Raw genomic sequence first — 20,766 nt, 5'->3', positions numbered from 1 at the left:
AGTTATTAATATCTGGAGAGCAAGATCATTGCTTCAATTATTCACATTATGTGAAAAGACAAACTGATGCAAAATCCACATATCTAGACAGCTCCAGGGCTGTCTGAATAGCAATAAGCAACTATATTGTGGTCTTGCAAAGTTCCTGCTGAAGGAACGTCAAAGGATTTCTGAAAAAGTAGAATATGAATGTGACAGTATGGAAATTATTACAGGTACTTCTGCATCAGATTTAGCAAATATCTATGATGCAAATGCAGAAGATGGAGGCAAATCAAATGTTTTCTTTGGCAGGGTGTGGGTGGGGTGAGGTGGGAAAGACCTTATCAATACCAGACCTACAGTCTTTGTTGGGATGGGTGTGGAGGAGAGGTTGTTCAGACAAGAACTCCTCATAACTATCAAATAAGAGGTAAAACTATTTGAACATGAAACTTGGAGGAAAATATTTAGGGGTAACTCCTAACTATCTCCAGACCATTCATCTGACTAGTCAGAAAATCACCAGAAAGAGTTTTTTCAGCAGCAAGAAAAGCTTGCACAGAAATAGTTTTGCAACTCAGTGATGTCACTGACTCACTTTATTTTTAAACTCACACATTGTTAAGAAGAGCAAATAATATTTTCATTTTCAATTTGGATAACTGATTAGATTTTCCTAAGTTATGTGCCTTTTAGGTTGTATTTTGAATATTTATCTTAATGAACTTTTATTTGCCAATAATGGTATTGTAGTTATAATGTTTCTCTTTTATAAATTTACATTTTTCCCGATGTTTGTAGAATATTTATATGTTTTTGAATTTAAAATACATTAAATAATTTAGTTTCTTCGGGCTTTTTATTTTATAAATTCTCTACATTTTCAAAATAAAATTTTGATAGTATGTCAAATAAATATTGAAGTAACAGAATTGTTATCTCGCTGCAGCATTGTAATCACTAAAGTGGAGTCAGCCAAGTTGAAAGTAATATGACATTGGGCAGGGAATGTACCAGGACCTAAAGGAGGGGTCAGCAGCCCAAATCAGCAGAAGCAGAGGAGTCTGGCTTTTCTCTCACTCAAGGATGGTAACTTCTCTGCTTGACGTTAGCAGGAATGTGGGGCCTTCTGGTAGACCATATCAGGCATTAGTATCAGGAGAGACGTTAGATTTATTGATTAGGGAAGTGGGTCCGAGTGAAGTCAGGCACAGCAAATATTCCACTGTGGACTTTGAAGGGAACAGCCTGCAGAGAGTAGGAGATTATGGTCTGGAAGTATATGAGATTTAGGGAGGCCAGACACCCTAAATTGCAGAACTGCTGTAAGGATTAAATACTAAATAGTCTCTGGACGCCTTAATAAGGACTCTACATTATACATAAGGGATTATTATAAGATGTGGTATAATATAGTACTGCATAGCTCAGGAACTTGGGGCAAGTTATTTAACCTTGTTGTGACTCAGTTTCCACATCTGTAAAATGGTGTTAACAACAGTGCACATTTAACATTTACCATTTAACACAGTGGTAGAGAGAATTATGTGATTAATACATGGAAAGGGTTTAGAGTAATCCCTAGTACATGGTAAGAGTTCAGGATGCTATATGACTCTAAAGCAAAGTCATTATTAGTATTATCGTTGTAAACCCAAGAACTCAGTACATCCCAAGGGAGAGTGGTAAAATGAGAATTTTTAAAATTGCAACATCTAACTTGCATATCAAATACAAAGGTTTATAACCACAATACAAAACATCAATTTGCAAATGTTAATTTATAAAAACATAATAAAAATGTAATATAATTTTTGTATAAATTATTCTAGTATAAGTTACTAAAAATGAAGTCATTTTTACCAAAATAGAAAAGTAAATCTCTTTAATGATGCTTGTGTGAAATTTGGCATGAGTTTAGCACAAATGACTCCTGTTCTAACATGGGATTGACCACAGCAGATGGGCGATTTCATGTACTCTCTGAGCCTGAAAACAGAAGGAAAAGTGATAGGTACTTAGCAGAGCAGAGGGAGTTAAGACCCAAGTGTCTAGGATGAAACAGGTGGGGGGCTTCGGTGCCAACAATAAGCTTGCCAATTCACCCAGGGAATTCAGTGCTTGAAGAAAAGGAGAGACAGAGGAAGATGGTGGGTAGCTGAAACACTGGAGAGAACTGTGTGAGGGTTGTGAGAAGAAGGGAAACTACATTCTCAACCACAATATGAGGAAGTCAAGAGATATTGCCTGAAATTGACAGATCAAGACATAGCAATATAAGCGTGTTATTTAGAAATATGGAGTTAAATAGCCAAAAAACCTAAAATGGTGAATGTCTCGGAGTGGTGGGTATATGGAAAGTAGGAGACTGCTAGTTTTGAATAGGAGTTGTAGCACTATTTGTTTTAAATGCATTACATAAATGCATTACAAAATAAAGCAAATAGAATACACTCGATTAAACAGTCGTTACTATCATAGTCTATTAAATAAGAGCAAAGATATGATCAAAATGGGAAAGGTTAGTGATGAGCTCTCCCTAAAGCAGACAGCAATTACTCTGTAAAGTCGCCTTATCTGTTTTATAGTTAAAAATATTGTTCTCTAAACCAGGCTCAAAACTATGTATCACGCATGTCAAGAACTGAGGCTTCCTCAAGTTGAGCTCTCTGTCACTTCAGTTGTGGCTGTAACCAGGGAGCAAGATGGAGAGCAGCTGTGTCCTTCTCATCAAGCACCCACAGGCTTGTGAGGAGAGGACCAGCCTGGGGGTGGGGTGGGGTGTCCACACTTCTCCTAACAGAGTTTGCTGTCAAATTTGAGCCTGTTGCAGATCCACCTGGGAGGCCTGTGAAAATAGGTGGGATGCTGGGCTCCCCAACCAGAGTTTCTGATTCAGTGGTCTGGGGTGGAGCCCGAGAATTTACTCTAACCAGTTCTTAGGTGATGCTGATGCGGCTGGTCCTGGGACCACACTTTGAGAACCAATGGCCCAATACGAGGTGGGCAAGTGTGCAGTGCAGCAAGGGCTGGTTCCAGAGGACTGGCTGAGGGAAGAAGTCTGTTCCTCGGAAGGTGTTTGAATAGGCTTTGTGCTGTGACAGGAGGGACAGAGTGAGGAATCTAGGTGCCCTACATATTTTCCAAGGCTGGCATTTTGATGTCTTTTAATAATCTTCCTGGCTCAGCCCAACAGTCTCTACTTTAAAGAAATGTCTGGTTCTCACAATTCTAATAATATGTGCCCAGAATAGGGCCCACCAATGAAAGTCTGAAAAATAGATTCAATTATCCTTCTCTACTATTGAACCTAAGCTATATCATTAGAAGCAGCCAGACAGGCTGAGTGAATCACAGGTACATTTTTCCAGGTATCTAAGAAGAAAGAAAACAGGTTCAAAGAAGCAGACCTAGTCTGGAAGAGCCTGAAAAAGGAGACGATGCTTTCTTTTAAAAATGATTAAAAATATTGACAAATGTTATATGACCGATTTGACCTATTAATTTACCAGCCAAAGCTTGCGGTTTCACAGGGTCTATTGAGATCAGAATTGCAAATATAAACTTAAAAGTGTGTCATGGTTGGGACATCCTGGACCTGAGGGTGAGTTTAGGCAATTAGCGTATAAAGGCGGGGAAATGGAAAGTAAAAAGTGCTCCGTTCAAGACCTAACTCCTGGAGGGAGACAACGAGCATCTGCCAGTCAGACTCTTAGGTCAGCAGGGTATGACCTTGGACAAGTTAACATCTCTGAGCTTCAGTTACCTCATCTGCAAAGTGAAGATAATAGTGGTCCATACTTTGTAGCGTTATTGTAAGATTTAGCATGGTCCCTGGCACACGGTATTGTGCTAAAAGGATGTGAACTGTAATAATAGATAAAAACAAGCTCTTTGAAGTCAGATTAGTGTTCATATCTAGGCTGTCACTTAGTAGTGATTCCCTTGGGCAAGTTACCTTTCTAAGGCGTAAGTAACTGTGTTAAAATAGGGATAATAATGTATAATCTTTTAGGATTACTCCAAGGATTAAATGAAAGCAAGTATGATAGTATGCATATCCCTTGGCTATATTAAGTACTCAACAAATGAAATTAGCACTACATATATGAAGTCTGACTCTTATGAATATTACTTTTCCTCATCTGTAAAAATAGAACAAATATCTACCTCACCCTCTTCCAAGTTTGGTTTGAGGCTGAAATAAGACAATGAATATGAAAGAAACTACTTTTTATTCATTCATTCAACAAATACTTACTGTGAACCTTTTGTGTACCAGCACTGTTCTAAATGCCAGTAATATACTTGTAAACAAAAAAGGACATAATATCTGCCCTCATGGAGCTTATATTTCTGCTACTAGAGTGGAAGAGGGAGAGATGAATAAACAAATAAATATATAAAGTCAGGTAACAGAAATGCTTTAGAGAAACATAAAGCAAGGTAAAGATGGGGCTGAGATGGAGCAGTTGTGCTATTTTATAAGACGTGGTCAAGGAAGAAACAGCCAATAAATGGCATTTGGGTAGAGATGGGCAGGACATGAGGGGGTGAGCCAGGCAGATGTCTGGAGGACAGTCCAGGTGGAGGGACAGTCCAGTGGGTCTAATACTCCTGGGATGGGAGCATGTTGGGTGTGTTCAAGGAGCAGCCGAGGGAGGTGGGGGTGTGAGCCACAGCTCACATGGGAATTTACAGGGCACTGTCACCACCTTACTTGTGTCCCACCAAATTCATATGTTGAATCCCCAACCCTCAATGTGATAGTATTCGGAGACAGAGTCTTCCTGGAGGTAATTAAGGTTAAATGAGGTCATGAGGGTGGGGCCCTAATCCAATAGGACTGGTGCCCTTATAAGAAGAGCCCACTCCCTCTCCTGCTCCCCCTTCTCCTCCCCATCCCCTGCTGCCTGCACACAGAGGAAATGCCATGTAAGGACACGGCACGAAGGCATTGTTTGTTGAGTCAGGAAGAGCAATATCACAGAAACCGAATTTGCTGACACCCTGACCTTGGACTTCTAGCCTCTAAAACTGTAAGAAAATAAATGTCTGTGGTTTAAGCCACCCAGTCAGTGGTATTTTGTTATAGCAGCTCATGCAGACTAGTACACCGTGAAGGGACTTGGAGATGGGCATCCATTGGAAGACCTTAAGCAAGGACAGGACATTGATGCTTTTGTTTTTGTGTGTAAAATATGGGGGACAAGATTGAAAGCTAAGAAATTAGTTATAAGGTTATGACAATAATCCAGGAAAACGATGATAAGCTGCTAAGACCAGGGTGATAGCCATGGATAATGTGGTGAGAAGTGGCTGAATTCTGAGTGTAGTCTGAAGGCAGAACCAGCAAAATGTTCTTGGGGATGGGAAATGGAGTATGAGAGAAAGAGGGGTCAAATGTGACTCCAGGGTTTTTAGCTGAGCACCCAGAAGACTGGAGTTGCTGTTCACTAAGATGGGGAAGGTTGAGGAAGGAGTAGCTGGGGTGGATAACCAGAGTTTGGTTCTGGACTTTTGAAGTGTGCGTTACCTAGCAGGTATCCGATGGAAATGGTTGGGGATGCAGATGGAGTCACGCGTCCTAAGTTCAAGGGAGTGGTGGGATTGGGGATGAAAATGTGGAAAATGATTAGCATACGGATGGCATTTAAAGCCATGAGACAGCATGATCAAATTTTTAAGTAATAAAATGTTATGTATTTATAAGGATGTGCATAAATCAGTTGGGGTCTTTGGTACCCTTCACTCTTCAGATTCATTACAGAGATCCCACGTTCAGTCTTTCTCCTCTTTGTGTTTTACTAGTAATATATGATGCTGTTTTAAAATGGGATGAGGAGACATCTACTATCTGTCAATACTTTGCAAACAGAATATTTTACTCTTTCCATAACATATCACAGGGATATCCCAGTTGCCAAATCTATTGATAGGTTTGCTTAGCAGCTGTTCCACACTTAACTATGTGTTTAAATACTGTGCTAGCAACTGGGGAAACAATGAGAAAGATACATTCCCAGCTTCAGTGAGTCATGTATTTGCAACAAAGTGTGATAAGTGTGATGACAGAGATAAATAGGAATCCCAGAATCCCAGAGGATGGGTGCCTAAATCTTGCTGGAACCAGCAAGGGCTTGCCAAAGGAGGTACCATCTGGTATGAGTTTGAGCTAAAGGGCTGGTATATGCAGGATGTGTGCAGGGGTGGGTGAGGTCACAGGGCCAGCCTGAGCACCAGCACAGAACTAAAAGGATGGCCAAAAGGACATAGGCAGGCCAGGGGGCTAGGGTTAACATGAGATGCAGAGGGTGATAAAGATACGATGCTGGGACTTAGACAGGGGCCGGGGTATGTAGGTCTCCAAACTCCTTATTAAAGAGTAAGAGATTAACATCTACCTTGGAAGGAGGACTGGTACAAGGGGGCAATGCATGTTTTTAATAGAGGGAGTGTTTACAAATTAGTAATAGGTGTCAGAGTCACTTTAAGTAAATAACCCTAAAGAGTGGAAAATCTTTGGGTATGAAGGTATCTTCATATATTACTGACAAAAGTAAAATATTCCAAGGAAACCACTGTTCAATAATAGGGAAATGACTAAATGAATTATGGTAGATCTACCCAATGACAGTCCCTTTACTCAGTGGAACATTACTCAGTCATTTAAAGTGATTGATAGTAATAGAACCCGGCACCATAGGGAAATGCTTATTGTATGGGTGAAACAAACCAAGCTTTATATTTCTATGCTTAACCTGATAACTGTCATATAAAACATGTCTATATAGACTGGAAGAAATACATGCAAATGATGGATCATGGTTAGTTTTTTGTCTTTCTCTAATTTCTAAACTCCATGCAATATGTTTAGATTGGTTTGAAAGTTAAAATTCATAAATACGTAAACAATCAAAAAATTGCTTATAAAATAAGCATGACAGTTGTGTTACTTTTCATGAATCAAAACAAAAATCATGTGTGATAACTTTATGAAAGCTAAAAATAAAAGAGACAAAAATCAATGTTATATGATTTTTTGTATGAAGTACACGTTTGCAGCAGTACTGGGTGAGGAGTGTCATGTCAGATCACATGGCTGGGGCCTGTTGAGAAAGCAGATTCCCTGAAATGGTGAGTAAACCATTGTTCTTCTCCAGACCCTGGCACACAAACCATCCTTATCTTGATGCTCTTGGTTTGGACCTAGTGCAAATGCTCTCATAGTTATAGGTCAGCTTAGTTTTAACCTCATCTCAATAATCTGCATTGCTGGAGAGAGAGGGCAACAGTTCAGGATAACTCAAGTTCCTCATCTGTCAAAAAGGAAATTGAACTAGATCATCTCGGAGACTCCTTATAGTCCTAGAGCGTCCTGATTCTTCTTTTTCTTACAATTTCTAATTCAACGGTATGTTTCCAGTGATGTAATGCACTCTGTTCACATTTTATTTTTAAATGTATTATACTAACTTACAATTCTATAACCATTTATACTTTATCATTTTCACATATATGTTACCACTTGCTCTCCACAATCACCTCTGATTCCCATTTCCACAGGTAGGGGAACTGAGGCCAAATGATCATGAGAGAAGGGAGGTGCAAGAAACCAGGGACACAGAGCCAACAAGTGGCAAAATGAAGGTGATAATCGGGTTTTTCTTTCCAAAGTAGGCCTTCTATCCACTTCAAAGTAGCTCCCTGTACTCACTCGAGAGCCTATTCCCCTGTTCCAATCAATCCATGTTTAAGATTTAACAACTCAAATGGGATATTAGGTAAGTTAAATGGGTTCAGCACCAAGAAGTCACTAAAAGCCAAGAATGACTACATTTTATGGAACCTAATTTGTGAGTCATCTGGGAGCATTACCTTCAATGGGACAGCCAGGACTAGTATCCCCAGCTCAGAGACACTGATACTTAAAGACACCAGCAATAGAGTAACATTAAAGCCGTGTGTTATACACAGAAAGATGAAAAATCTAGGGGCATGCAAGCTTTGGATGGTCTTTGTATTGCCCCTGGTAATGCTCACAGGAGGAGACATGCTTGGCTTAAACAAAGTTGGCCATTAGATAAAATTTCTATAGAAATTTCATTTAGAAGAATCATCTTGCTGCAAATTGGACACCACTACAATATTTGGTGCCTGGGGAACTTACTCCTGGTAACTTACATTCAAACTCACTCCTGGCATTGATGAACTCTATAAAACTCTTAATGAAGCCTTAATTTTATCATCCCTAAAACAAAGTAATGGCAATTTCCTCTAACGTGGCTATGCAGAAAAAAATTAGCAAACTAAGGCCTGGGGGTGAAGTTGCTGGGAGAGGGGGTTAGATCATTTTGGAAGAGCTGGTCAGCAGAGTTTTCCGCTTTACACAGGACTCTGTCTTAGTCCCTTTCCCAACTTTGATCTGATGTTCTCACACTTGACTTCAGCTAAGTTCCTGGCTTTTTCATGGGTGAATCCCAAAGTTTATTGGTAGAACTCTCCCAGTTCCCTCTTTTTGTGGTTCAGTTCACCCAGCATAATCTCTAAATAAAGTATTACATGTCGGGGGCTTCCCTGGTGGCGCAGTGGTTGAGAGTCCGCCTGCCGATGCAGGGGACACGGGTTCATGCCCCGGTCCGGTCCAGGAAGATCCCACATGCCGCGGGGCGGCTGGGCCCGTGAGCCATGGCCGCTGAGCCTGTGCATCCGGAGCCTCTGCTCCGCAACGGGAGAGGCCACAACAGTGAGAGGCCCGCGTACCGCAAAAAAAAAAAAAAAGTATTACATGTCGGGCACATTTGTGTGTGATCTGTTCAGAACAGATCTGAAAGTCTGGCTATTTGTATTCAAATCATCTCTCCCCTTTTATCATCCCTCTTTCCCTCCCTCCATCCTTCCAAGAAATCTTCGGGGAGCACCTACTCGATTATAGGCTCAGAGGCTTAGGGGAATAGTGGACATCACAAATTTCATCCAGATAGGTCTGGGTTCACATACTAGTTCAGTGATTTACCAGCTGTAGGACTTAGAGCAAGCTGCTACTTCTCTACTTAAAACTGTGAATAACGATTGCTTCCTTACATGTCTGTGGTGAGGTTTATCATCATTAGCATATGAGGGTGATCAGTGATTTTTAAAAAATTCTCAGAGATAGATACTAGAAATAAAGATGCAGAAAAACTGAAAAAGCAAACCAAAAAACCATGATCCTGGAACTCTTTCTTTCATAAGAGTGAAAGAAAACGTAAACAGCAATTACAATACACCCTGTTAAGTGATTTAATAAAGAATCTCCATGGCTGAATCTCCGTGGATGCAGCCACGTCCATACAGGAGGGTTGCTGGTTTTCTTTACCCACGGGAAGATGATTCCCTGGCCCTCAGGTTCCTACTCTGATGTAGCTTGTCCCAAGCAGTAGGCGCCTGGGTTGACCAGATGCCCCAGTGGACCTCATTATGCTTTCTGGTGCCACTCTGTGATAACAAGATCCCCTCCCACAGCACCACCCACCCCCATTCTAGTTCTCTGGTCAGTCTTCCTGGTCTGAACTTACTATATATCCACTCCTTCCCTCAAGCCCTGATCTTTTCTTATCAACCTTAGGTGTCTCTTGGTTCAAATTCATTTTCTCCCCAACACTAAAAATAAGAATCCTCATGTTACAACCCCATCCATTGCCTGGAGATAATATTCACCTCTCACACACAGGCAGGCCTCCTCCAGCTGTGCCAATTTAGTCCTGTTCTGTTGCTTCATTCATGTGAATAGGATACCTTTGGCAGGTGAGGTGTTATGAACATCAACATGTTAAATCTTCAGTAAAGTCATTCTACAGGGTATGTTTCCCCCATTTTGTTTTGTCCAGGATGCGTCATAATGTCCACTAATATCTCTAGAATTTTCCCTTGAGTTCCTTGGCAATTCATTAATACATACACCCATCCAACAGAGGTTTATTTGAAGACCTACCATGTGCTAGGCATTGTGTTATAGCATTCCTTTGATCCTTGTGAGATTGGCAGAGGGGTGTGTGTGTGTGTGTGTGTGTGTGTGTGTGCCCACACATGCACGTATGCACACACGTGTAGAGGGTGGAGGATAAGGCAGCTATTTCTTCAACTTTGGCTGATGTTCAATGATAACTGTGTGCAGGGGAGTAGGGCGAGGCTTGGCCACGAATGTGGATTTCAGCTGCCACCTATATCCTCCACATCTTTGTCTGGGATCCACACACCTGTCAATTACAGAAATTTTTCTAACCAGGTTTGTGAGCTCATAATTGGTTGCCTATGTCACACTTAAGAATAGGATGGGGCTTCCCTGGTGGCGCAGTGGTTGAGAGTCCGCCTGCCGATGCAGGGGACGCGGGTTCGTGCCCCGGTCCGGGAGGATCCCGCGTGCCGCGGAGCGGCTGGGCCCGTGAGCCATGGCTGCTGAGCCTGCGCGTTTGGAGCCTGTGCTCCGCAACGGGAGAGGCCACAACAGTGAGAGGCCCGTGTACCGCAAAAAAAAAAAAAAAAAAAAAAAAAAGAACAGGATGTTTCCACAGTCACCTCTTCTGCTCACACAGAGACCTTCCTCTGCCAGGGAGGACAGAGGCTGTTTTCCTTGAGGGGACATCTATACGATGCATTCATAACAGTTTCATTTGTATATACTTAATTTCATCATTGGCTGTGTCACTTTTTAAAGTCCCTGCATTGTAGCTATTAGTTTCTTTTTGTCATCAGCTCTATTACAGGTTGTTCTGTCATGTTCTGTTTTTGTATTTGCTTTTTTGTTAGTTTTAAATGCTGGTTCAAATAAGAAAATGTATAGTCATTCTTTCATATTTCACTGCTTTGCCCTTTTTTGGCCAGCTCTGTAATATTTTTGATTTACAAGTAATTTTGAAATATATACCTTTTTTAAAAGGAACAACTATCCACTCAATTTCTTCAACCTAAATCTTCTTCAAGAAATAATTTAAGCAAAATGTTACTATGGTAGATGCTGAATAAGAATTTAGGTTATTGCTGTTTCAAGATATTTATTTTTTATTGAAAAATAAGAGTGTCCTGATTGGCTACTCTACTAGAAATTCTGAAGTCCAACGTTGGATCATAATTGTCATCTTCCCACCTAGGTGTGAGCTAATCTGAGACTGGAGAGATGTACAAGTACAAGGGGCCTCAAACATCTAGAGCTGATCAGGTGTTATTGGACTCAGAGGGCCTGAGCACAGGCAGGTTGGCTATTAGTACACCCATTTGGCAGCTGAGGAAACTGAGGCCCTCAGAAGCTAACTATCAAACAGATGCAGTCAACACTGCACTGGCAGGACACAAACACAGGTGTTGTGATTCTAAATTCTATGCATCCCTTCCCTCCCACTATATCACGTTGTACCTTGTAAGCATTCAGAATCAAGGTATAGTCTTCAAAAGGCATGGGAAGGATGAAGAGGAGATAGGTCTGGGGAAGTGGAATGGCTAGAAGGTCTCTCTAGTATATTCACACTAATGGGGTTAATTTCATTAAGAGTCTGATCCTGAAGCCCAAAAAGGCGAGAAACCAGAGAGAAAAATTTTAATGGATGAGATGTTGTGAGAGGACTTAGGGTTGAGAGGGACAGAAGTCCCGAGAAGAAAGTGGCACGTGCCCTGGGCTGAAAAACCACATTTTTGGATTACGAGTTTAATTTGATTTTTGCTACATTACAGAAAGGGGAATGGTAGAGGAGGTAGAAAAGGAATGGGCTTCCTTATGACGTAGAGAGCTCCCTGTTATAAAAAGCTTACGACTCTCTGTATTAGTCAGGGTCAACCAGAGAGGCAGAGATAAGCACCAGTAGATTGTGTCTGGGCGTGTGTGTGTGTGTTTGCTCACATACGTGTGTATACATATGCATATGTATATATATACACATATGTATATACACATATAACGTCCTAGTGGTTGGTTCTGTTCCTCTGAAAATATGAATGAATGCATTATATATTATATATATACATACATTACATATTTATATATATTTAATAAATATATATATGTTATTTATTTAATAGAGGGCTTTGGCCTTAGGCAATGGTGGGAACTAGTTAAGCAGTCTATAACTCTGTTGTATCACATCTGATGCTGGAGCTCGAAGTCCACTGGGCAGGCAGTTAGGAAGGAAAGATGGATAGAAATAATGAGGAAAATCAGGAGCAGCCTGGAACCCACAGGCATGAGCTGAAACTCCATGAGGACTCAGTAGAACCTTGGTTTTCACTGCTTCCCAGCTTGCCAACGTGGATGACCTGCTGGAGCCAGGGTCTTTTCTCAAGCAGCTAAATGCACACCTCTGGATGAGTTAGAGAAGCTGGAGGAGGGAAAGGGAGAGCACTCGCCGGTCTGGATGCTGCTTCAGGCTGTCTAGGTGAGTCAGCAGATCGGCAAAAACATGTGAGCTGCAAAGTGGCTGCTTCATCCCTTCCATCCTGCAGATCTCCCAAGCCTCTCCACTGTGGTCCACGCTAACTGGAAACAGACAGGAAACTGAATTCTGAGTAATGTACTTCAGTCTAGCCAAGTTGGCATACTACAAGCCACTGTACGATGTGGGAAGGAATACTGTGTCTGGGGGACAGTTGCTTAGATGCTCTCCAGAGGTACAGCAGAAGCTCAGGGAACCCAGCAGGCCTTCTGACTGTTCAGCGTCCGGGTCGCTCTCCAGCCATGGAAGGCTCCCTGTGCACCCACTGATTCAGCTGCTTTCAGTGCCTTTGTCACTAAGGATTTCCATTTTCTAAGACCAGTCAAAGAATGGGAAAGAGTCTCCCCAGCTTCTCCCTTCTTTATTGCCAAAGATCAACACACCTGCCTTTTGCATTTTAAGGATTTATAACAGCGTGTATTATCATTATAAGCAACAATAATAGTAACATTATTCATTGAGAATATATAACGTGCTGGACCCTTTCACATGTACTCTCTCATTAAATTCTTACAACAATCCTGTGTGAAAAGTATTATTGTTACCTTAATGTTACTGATGTAAACGTTGAAACTTAAAGAGATTGAATTGCTCAATGTCAGATAGCTGTTACGTTTTGGAGCAGATTCCAATCCAAGACAGTCAGCTTTGGAAGCAACACCACCACCATCACCAAAAATAACAGATAAGCGAAATCACCACACGGCTAAGAACCCTCTCAAAGCTTTATAGTTAAGCCCCTGGTATTTAGAATCTCCTACTTCCTTTCAAGTTGGAGAATCTGTGATTCTGTCAGAAGAAAGAGGGAAAGTAGAAGGGTAAATAGAGAGAATCTGAAAAAATAAAAACAACAACAACAACAAAAAAGGAGACATATAGGAGGCACCAAAGGGATAAATGCAAGAAGGGGGGAAAGGGAGGAAGATAAGAAGAAAACATTTTTCCTGTCTTATTACTATTCGACATGGGAAGGCATGATTTCTCATGTATGATGGCTATAAATGACTACAATTGAATAAAAGGTAGATACATCTAACCAACACAATAAATAAATAGCCAACAGCTCAGTTATGACAATTTAGGACTTTCAAGCAATTTTAAAAGGTAAGTGGCAACAAAGCTCAAAAGAACACCAAAGAATGGGGATAGTGGTTTTAGCAGTTATTCAGAATTGGGTCCCTGGGGATATCTTCTGAGCATTCTCAGGACAGGGCAGATCCTAGGTCACTACAGTGTTGGCTAATGAGAACTGGCAGTCCTTCAAGTCTACTTCTAGGAGACAGCAACATCACGAAAGCCTTTGAAAATCATGAGTGCATGCTAGTATACAGATCGCTGGTTGCTGAAGACATATAACAGGCCAGGCACGTGACTCTCAAACCAGCATCTTCACTGCGCTGCTGCGTGGCTGTGGTTCAGTGCCGCTGAGCAGCTGATCTGTGGAATGTTTTGCCTTGAACCCCTTCTCACCTAGCACAGAGCTGCTCATCCTTTGAGGTCCAGCTCAGTAGCATCCTGTGTCTCAACACAGTTCCCAGCGTTGTTCTTCTGGGCTTATTTCTGTCTGTTCTGTATGATAATTAATTGTTTACCTCTCTGAGCTCCTCGAGCAGAAGGATTGTAGCCTCCATTAATGACATTACAAGTGCCTCGGGAACACTCTACAGCTTAGAGTCACTGCACTGCTCCCGTGTCTAAGTGCATGCCACCCTGACTACTTAAAAGCCTGGAATTCTTCCCTTCCCAGGCTTCTCAGATTTCTCTCTTCTTTTCCATCCCCACTGACCCTACCATCGTTTACTTCATCATTATATCTTTCTAGGAATAAATGAATAATCTTCAAACATCTCCTTCACCAATGCATGATTTGTCTTCACTTCAAAGGGCTAGGATTTTTTCAAATTGGAGAAGTGGTACTTAGGATTGAGCCCAGAGGTAAACATCTAGGGCTCCAACTCCCTCCAAAGCTATGCTTCACATCTTTTTTTTTCAAACCATGTGAACAGTCTCTCCCCAAATCAGTCATCAAAGAAACACTGTTCTTCCTTCTTTGGCTTGTTGGTTTACCCTTCTTCACTGAACAAGATGGGAGAACACTGCAGAGCCCCTTCACCATGACCCAAGTAGGAACACAGACCCCTGAGCTGCCTCAGCGTTTAAAAACCAAGAATTTTACAACAGAATACACTCACAGTTGATAAGGCTCCCACATACCTGATATTTCCACCCTTCAAAGCTCTTTTGGACACACTGATCTTAATCACAAAAGATAGATAGTATTCTACCCACTTTATAAATAATGCAACAGAGGCTCAGAGAACTATGGTGGTTTGTGTAGGATCTCACAGCTGGTTAGTGGCAGAGTTCAGAAAATAAAAACCCTTGAATTCCTGAGTCTAGATAAGGTACGCATCTGAGAAAGCTTCTCCTCCATTACTCTGGATGCTTACTGATTTTAAACTTTTAAGTCCTCACATATCTATATATTTTCAACCTCTGTCTATAGGCAGAATGCATTCGAGAGATTTATGAGACAGGCAATCTAGAAAAGATGACTGTTTGCAGAAGCTACTGCTCCCCAGTCCTCCTTAGGCAGAAAACCTTCATTTGTCTTCCCAAATTCACTCCACCTCAGAGAAGAGCTCTGCGGATGGAAAAGCAAAATAAAAGACCAGACACAGTCCAGCTGCAAATGATCAGCCTCTTCCCTCCACTGAGGTAATTTACAAGCTTCCCCTACTTGGCGCAGTTACTGACATGCCTGGTGAGCTCAGCTGAATAACCTGGCCAGCTATGGGGACGGCGCTCCCCCACCCCAGCCCCCATTTCTCATTTAACTCTACTCATTAGAGGAGGCTGTGGTGCAAGCCAGGTTGACATGTCAATAAGTCACCAAGGAAATGCAAAAATTGACAGTTGAGTAATCCCAGCCCCCAGCCTTCTCCACCACAGAACTCCTCAGAAAACAGGTTTCTCAACCTCTTCACCAGGTCACTTAAATGAGTAGTGACATTTGAGTCCCTTGGAGTAATTAATTTCCTCTGTTTCCAATAGCTCCTCACATTTTTAATGAATTTTACAAGTCTCAGATCCTGCAGCCTCCCAGCTCCCTCTCCAGTGCCATTGTTCCCCAAGGTCCCATAACAAATAGCTCCCACTCGTATTTGCCTTGCAAACTCACATAAACTGGAAATGATAAATACATTATCTGGGCTTTTTAACGGATCATTGTTTAATTTTCTATGCTTGTCTGGCTGGGAAAGAGATGAATATTACCTTGTGGAGAATAAGATTTCTATTCCATATAAGGGGGGTTGGAGGTAATCTATGGCAGAAATGCAGCACCCTGTTCATCCTAATAGGCAGGGCTGCTAATTAAAAGTGTTAGGAAGGGACATCCATCCACCAGTCTGTGATTCATTCAGCATTATCCCTGGTAAACAAGAAATAGATATTGGAATGAATGCTTCTCATTTGTCAAAAGAAGAGGCATTTTCAATTGTGCCTTTTTGGCTCCCCGTATGAAGTACATAATTCAGTGTTGCCATCATTTAAAAGTTTAGGACCTCAAAATAATAGTACCTGTCCCTAAAGCTCGTAAATCTCCAAGTCTGTTTCCTATGTAGAAACATTCATCTTATGCGTGGTCTGACTTTAGTTTGCACAATTGAGAATGGTTCCTTGTGTTGGTAAATATATTGAAATGGGGCATTTGAGAAGGGAGCTGACATAGTTATGTTTAAAAATCAAACCAGTCTGAGCAACCTATTAGGAGAGTCTATAATCTGGGCAGGAAAACTGAAGGCTCTTAATGACATTTACTAGGTACTTAAGAAGAAGAGAATCAATATTCTCTTTCTCTAACCACAGACACAAAGTAGACCAGAGAAAAGCGACCCTAGGCACCAATTCCTAAAGGCTCCATAAACCCTCTAGGGTTTAAGGAGGAACACGAAGCACAAAAGCCATCACTTCAAGAGAACCCTGAGACATTTGTGAGCATATTCCCAGAGAGGAAGGTTTCCTTCAGACCAGCAAGACAGCCAGCCTCAAATATTTACCTTTGTGTTGTGCAAAATAGTCCCTCAATCATGAAGATGTAGAGGCAGGGTTCACCACCATGTCTTGCTGAATGCTGCAAACAAATAAAACACGATATTTAAAAAAGTAAACATTATTTAACAGTCTTGTTTTTCTTCCCTCTATTTCATTCAAGAAACATTTACTAATTTCCTACCACACAGCAGGCATTGGAAATACAGAGATGGATTAAACAAAAACACTCCCAACAAAAATCAACAAGTACAGCTCATTTGTAAGTACTGAATGAGAAGTGGTCCACAATACCTCTTAGACAGGAGGATGTGTGTGTCTGTGTGTGTGTGTTTATAGGTGTCACTTCCTGAGACATATGTGTGTGCACACACGTACATTTCTACACATACACAGAAGCATGGAAGATTTTTTAAAGAACTTCCCCATATTTGTAATTTGTCTGACTCTCTAAAGGCTTGAGCTCTTGCCTTGAGATCAGTAAAGAAGAGGGAGGGCACTGGAGAAAATGTCAAAGAGTCTTAAAAGTGATCACACCCTTTAATCTGTAATTCTCCTTCAGGAGGCCTTCTCAAGGAAACAATCACAAATGCAGTCCAATATTTATGCACAGATATTGTCATCACAATGTTGTTTTTAAGAGGGAAACAGCCAAAAGAAGAATGATAACATGAATGGTAGTATTTCTACATAGAATAATATTATGTACATGCAAAAATATTTTAAAATTTTTCAGGATATGGGAATATATATATATAAATATATACAACGTAGCAAAATTTTTTACAAAGCTTGAGTTCATCCATGTAGAAATTAGTCTTAAAAAATATGCCAACTGTTAACAGTGGTTATTTCTTTGTAGTATGATAATAGGTTATTTTTCTCTTGTTATGTTTTCCAAATTTTCTACACAGATCACATATTATTTTTCTAGGCAGAAAATGAACATATGAACAAATTTCAGCTTCAATATCACCATTTCTGTGCCACTTCCCTTGCATCCTCTTACATAATTGGGAACTCCATGTTCCATGCTCCCCAAGAAATAACTCCACTCTGGAGGTGACACTGCACAGGAAATGTCCATTCCATCTGCCTCTTTCTAGTTGTGAGCTCCTTAGAGGAAGTTATCATGCCTGATTTACCCTTGCTTCCTGTGAACCTAGTCCAGAGACAAGCTCATAGCTGTCACTCAATCAATGTTTGCTGCATAAGAGAAGGAATGAGTAAGTGAATGAATTAATGTAAAACTTAATAAATGGAACTGACTTGACAAAAATACATTAAGAAAATTGTTCATTCAAAATAATCAGTGGCAATAAAAGTTAAGTTCCATTTGGATTCACAAAAGATAGAAGAAGGTAGAAAGCAGAGAGAGTGCAATTTTTCAGCAAAGACAGTGAAACTGTCTAACCCAAAAGAGACTACGGTTAAAAAACACAGACAGGGGGCTTCCCTGGTGGCGCAGTGGTTGAGGGTCCACCTGCCGATGCAGGGGACACGGGTTTGTGCCCCGGTCCGGGAAGATCCCACATGGCGCGGAGCAGCTGGGCCTGTGAGCCATGGCCGCTGAGCCTGCACGTCCGGAGCCTGTGCTCCGCAACGGAAGAGGCTGCAACAGTGAGAGGCCCGCGTACCGCAAAAAAAAAAAAAAAAAAACAACAAAAAAGACAGACACACAACTCAACATAATGGAATATCACAGCCTACTGATGTTCCAGTATATTCCAAGACGAAGAATCTGTTTAAGGCTGGAATATCTATCTAGTAACAATATCCCATAATAGCAACTCAGTTATTTTACATGTTTGGAGTTACATATACACAAACTAAGTAGATACTTATTATTAGTTTAATCAGCAATGGGTGGTTGACTCCCTACTGAAGGAAACAAAAAAGCTACAGGATAGATGGTTGCAATGTTTTATACAAATTCAATTTAGTTTATTCGTAAAACTAGTGAAATATAGCCAGGGTATTAATTTATAGTTATACTTCTCTGGAGATAGATCTGGTTTGAATACCATCTCTGTCTTTTAAGAGCTGAGTGATCTTGGGCTAGTTATTTGACCTTTCTAAGGCTCAGTTTTCTTACATATAAAATGGGATAATAAAAACACGAACTTAATAGGGTTATTGTAAAAAACAAATAAAATGAGAGAAAGCATGGCATTCAAAACAGGCTTCAAGCTCATGCCTGTTTACATGAAGATCTGAAGTTCTACACATAAACCAGCCTTTCTTTTTATTATGTGCCATGAAGTATGCTAAACACTAAAAATATTACCTCATTTCATCCTCACAATATTTGTATGAGGAAGTATTGTGTTTTCCATTTATAATTCTCTTTATTGCTGTCATATTGGTAGTAATGCCCCCTCTTTCATTTCTGATTTTAGTTGAGTCTTCTCTCTCTCTCTCCTTAATCAATCTAGCTAAAGGTTTATAAATTTTGTTGATCTTTTTGAAGAACCAACTCTTGGTTTTATCGATTTTCTCTATTGTTTTCCTATTCTCTATTTTATCATATTCTTCCACTTTAAAGATGAGGAAACTGATGCCCAGTTTCAATGTTATTAAGTGTCTGAGTCAAGATTCAAACCTAGACTGTCTGGTTCCAAAACCTAATCTCATTAACTATTCTGAAGACACCAAATCTGGGTTTGCACCAATCTGCAACTCATGAGAAAATTCAGCTTACGGTTTTGCAATGTCACACCATATTACTTGATATGCTATGGCTTGAACATTATTCCCTGGTAGTCACACGTAAGTGCCCTCCTATTTCTTTTTTTTTTAATTAAATACTTCAAGCATGAAGTTGAGTGTAGACATAATTATAACCAAAAACTATGTACTACCACCCAGCCTTGTCACATATTATAATTCCATCATATTTGCTTCAGCTCTTTCCTTTTTAAAACATTACAGAATATAAGCAGATTTTCCCATGAATTCCTTCCTAATTCCAAAAAGATAACTACTCTCCTAAATGCCCATGCATGTTTTTCTGCTTCTAATACATGTTTGCATCCGTAAACAATACATAGCACTGTTTTGCCTGCTTTTTTGCAGAGCACAGGCTCCGGACGCGCAGGCTCAGTGGCCATGGCTCACGGGCCCAGCCACTCCGCAGCATGTGGGATCTTCCCGGACCAGGGCACGAACCCGTGTCCCCTGCATCGGCAGGCGGACTCTCAACCACTGCACTACCAGGGAAGCCCCTTGCCTGCTTTTTAAAATAAATTTATTTATTTATTTATTTTTGGCTGCATTGGGTCTTTGTTGCCGCACGTGGGTCTTCTTTAGTTGCGGTGAGCGGGGGCTGCCCTTTGTTGTGGTGCGCAGGCTTCTCATTGCGGTGGCTTCTCTTGTTGCAGAGCACTGGTTCTAGGCGCGCAGGCTTCAGTAGTTGTGGCACACAGGCTCAGTAGTTGTGGCGCACGGGCTTAGTTGCTCCGTGGCATGTGGGATCTTCCCAGACGAGTGCTCAAACCCATGTCCCCTGCATGGGCAGGCGGATTCTTAACCACTGTACCACCAGGGAAGTCCTATTTTGCCTGCTTTAAAACTTTGTTTAAATGGTATCCCACTGCAGGCATCCATCTGAAACCTGCGTATTTTGTTAAATATGTTTTAAAGTTTTTACTGCTTTGATAGAATTAGCTTCAATTCTTTCATTTTAACATTTAGATAGTATTTTATCATATGTTTATATTCTGACTGATTCATATTGATAGACATGTGAGCTGTTTCCAAATTGTGTTAATACAAATAACACTGTGATGGATATTGTTATACTCCTGAGACACATATTGTGAGATTTCTCTATGGACTTGCTGGGCCAAAGAGTATATGCATCCTCAAAGTTATGAAATGTAACAAGTTGCTCTACAAAGTGGCAGTAGTAATTTATACTAGTTCATATCATTATCAACATTTGGTATTGCCAGACTTTAAAATTTTTTCAATCTGATGGATATAAAATATCTCATACTTTAATATGCATTTCTCTAATTACTAATGGGATTGGACATTCTTTTATTTTTTATTTTTATATTATTTTTTCCTTCTGCTTTTTATATGCCTATTTTTCTACTGAGTTGTTATAAGAAGGAAACAACACACACTAAGTAAATAAGAAAGCAAAATACCTAGTATGTCAGATGGTCATATATGCTATGGGCAGACCAGAAGCAGAGAAGGGGTTGGAGTTCAATCTTAAATAGGGTCGTTACGGAAGACCTTACCAGGAAGGTGACATTTAGCA

At 40.7% G+C, this 20,766-nt stretch overlaps 1 protein-coding gene across 2 annotated transcripts in view; it reads right to left on the bottom strand.

Moving 5' to 3' along the window:
• Nucleotides 1-20,766, bottom strand: part of DAB1 (DAB adaptor protein 1) — a 1,173,077-nt gene that overhangs the window by 603,122 nt on the left and 549,189 nt on the right. For both annotated transcript variants that reach the window (XM_060305030.1, XM_060305010.1), the window contains exon 3: nucleotides 16,505-16,578. The gene's annotated coding sequence lies outside the window, so the exon portion shown is untranslated. The remainder of the gene's footprint in view (nucleotides 1-16,504; nucleotides 16,579-20,766) is intronic.

The sequence above is a fragment of the Globicephala melas genome, chromosome 1 (assembly GCF_963455315.2).
Source record: "Globicephala melas chromosome 1, mGloMel1.2, whole genome shotgun sequence".
Taxonomy (NCBI): Eukaryota; Metazoa; Chordata; class Mammalia; order Artiodactyla; family Delphinidae; genus Globicephala; species Globicephala melas.
The sequence above is the reverse complement of the archived record's forward strand: the minus strand, read 5'-3'. Positions and strand labels throughout refer to the sequence as shown.